The sequence below is a fragment of the Dendroctonus ponderosae genome, unplaced genomic scaffold (assembly GCF_020466585.1).
Source record: "Dendroctonus ponderosae isolate FM_Combo_2020 unplaced genomic scaffold, Dpon_F_20191213v2 Dpon_F_20191213_323, whole genome shotgun sequence".
In the NCBI taxonomy this organism is placed as follows: Eukaryota; Metazoa; Arthropoda; class Insecta; order Coleoptera; family Curculionidae; genus Dendroctonus; species Dendroctonus ponderosae.
This window is the reverse complement of record NW_026018531.1, coordinates 14,764-17,569: the sequence shown is the minus strand read 5'-3', so window position 1 is coordinate 17,569 and position 2,806 is coordinate 14,764.

Here is a 2,806-nt window from a genome sequence, read left to right as displayed (position 1 = left end):
TATTGTTATTATGCTGATGATGGTTACAAGCATTTCGTTTCAATAACATTATTTCTCACTGTTGTTTTATTGGGCAACAGTAATTTAAAAAATACGAAATAAAAAATATTTTTTAACATCGGAAACACGCATATTTTACAAAAAAATAATATTCTGAATTTTGGGCCGTGACGTGCGAACCTGCAAGCTACCGAAACTGATTAGGAAAAAATGGTACGCCATTGTATTTTTTTATTATTACTTTTCAAATTGATTGTTTTATTGCAAGTAAAAAATATATCTTGCATTTTGTTGCTACAACGAGCCGTTAGGCTTTTAAGGTAAAATGTGTGCTAGTTGGGCCAAAATAGACACGTTTCAATGGGTTTATAATGGAGTGAATAAAACTGACGTCAGTGTCTTGCTAAAATTATTAATTAAGTCTGTAGTGCATACATAACTCAGTGACTAAAGTTGAGAAAATATTCAATTGTTTTAAAAGGTATAATTAGTTATTATCAATAAAAGTACAGAATTATAAGTGTTTAAAAACTGAATCTTTGCGCTCCACACACTTACACATCCTTTAGAATCTTAACCGCTTGTAGTAAAAATATTAGATTTTTTTGTCGGAATGCAACCATTTCTCAAGTTCTTTTGAGCAACACGGAAGAATCAATCAAAGTTAAGGCACACGACTCCTCATGCTCTGCGATTAAGGTGTGTATTCAATATTTGAAGACTAATCTTCGAAACGTCACAACCGGTAGCCAAGGACTTGAAATAAAAAAATGCTGACTTGTAGCAGCAAAGTAAGAGTCAGATGACACGCTCGCTGCTGCAGCTCAACTCGTCTCATCTTCCTCACAAACGGAAAAGCCGCCTCCAGAAGGTACCTCAATTCCAGCAGAGACCAAGTCCTCAGCTTACGAGCACTCACAGATAATTGGGTGCTTCCGCATCACCAAAATCATTTGATTGTAGACCATATAGCGGCAGGATTTGCCTCTAATAATATTGTTCATTTCGTGTAGGAGAGGTAGTCAACTTTATTCTTCTCCTCAAATCTCGACGACAAGTTTAGTATGGTTCTTATAAATATTGCTTCATTGGGGAACAAGGCTGATGACATGTACTTGGTTTTGCGGGAGTTGGATAAGCTTTGCCCATGGGATAACTTTGATTCTATCCTTGAATCAGGGCTTCTTTCCAGTAACTAAATACTGCAGTGGAATTGTATGTGGGGATTTTAATATTGACTACGCTGCTGCCTGTGCTGCCCAAAAATATGTAACTGCTATTTTCGATTCTTTCGGTTTTTCAATGAATTATTTCAATTCTTCCAATTATTCTACTATATATTAAGTCTGTGCATCATAAACATTGCATCACGAAACGGCTACTCGTTTGGGATGAAACTTTCTATGCGTTCTCTCTTGCATATAAAATCATTTACCGACTCCCCTCAATTTCTTGATTTTATTTCAAATTATGGGAAGATCTATCTAAGTAATCAAGCYAGTAAAGCGACTATATTATCAAAAYCGTCTCATGAATTGAATGATTTKAGAGGGTAAGCAAAGCTCCTGAATAARAGTAGGTATGCGAAATACGAATGACTTCATCAGCATGAGTAATAGTKTCAGTTCTGARATTTTACCTTTCATCGACCCTTTTTCGGTTCTGCCTCCTTTTAAGCAAATCGTTGACAGCTTGTTGCTAAGCCCCGTAAGCAACCAACAGCTGCAACACGAAAGTCCTACATACAACAATAATAAACAACTAAAAGTAAATCGTCTTGTTGAACCCATCATCTATCAAGTAAAATACTCTTGAACCTCCAATTTCCAGATTGGGATGGTCTCACAAACTTAATAAATTCATTCTTAGTGAGAGGAGTTTTTCCCGAATGCGAATTCAAAACTGTGATAATTATTTGTCTTCGTGGAAGGGAAGGAAATCGATTCATGCCATTTTTTTTCAAACATTGCATATTATCATCAACAACTGCACCAATGATGCCAAGTTTTCGTCACTTCATGATGTTTACTTCTCGTTAAATAGCAATGACCCCACTGCTACAGTCTTCTGTGACTATGTATAAGCGATTGATTGTGTGAGTCACAACATTTTGATAGGAAAGCTGAACTTTATTAAATGCGTGGTGTTTCTTCCAACTAGTTTAACTAAAATCTTGAAAATCGGCGACAATTTGTCAGAGCGAACGGATCTGTTCCTGGTTGTAGATTAACTACGTGTGGAGACCCCACCGTTCTGTAATTGGGCCTATTATTTTCTGGTGTACAATAATGAAATTACTTACACTTAAGTACTTTCCGCCGCTTAAGCCAAATTTCCGTCTTTGCTGACGACGGAAGCATAAGATGAAGTGATTTTGATACTGTGTCTCTTAAGTCTAAGATTTTTAAAGATTTTGTGACGACCAAAGCTTAGTCTGATTCTAATTTTCCAGGTTTTAGTGTTGATCAAACGGTAGCATAGTCTTATGCAGGAGCCGTACAAACTTTGCTAGTTTACAGCAACAAATTTAAATACGTTGAGTCGGTGCAATTTCTGGGATTGAACATGCTTATCTTAAGTGAACCGCTTATACTCCCTTCCGCTGATTTTCCAACGTGATGAGTTTTGAAAATGCTGAATGGTGTTAGGCACCAGACCCGCTTACTTGGCTCTATTTCAATTTCCTACCAGCTTCGGTCTTCTAACACCAGTTACGCCATCAGCCCAAGACACCTTCCCACAGTTCCCACGGACACAGCCAAGTCAGCGGCCAATTCCAGGGAAACACATATTTCCGTTCTCACGG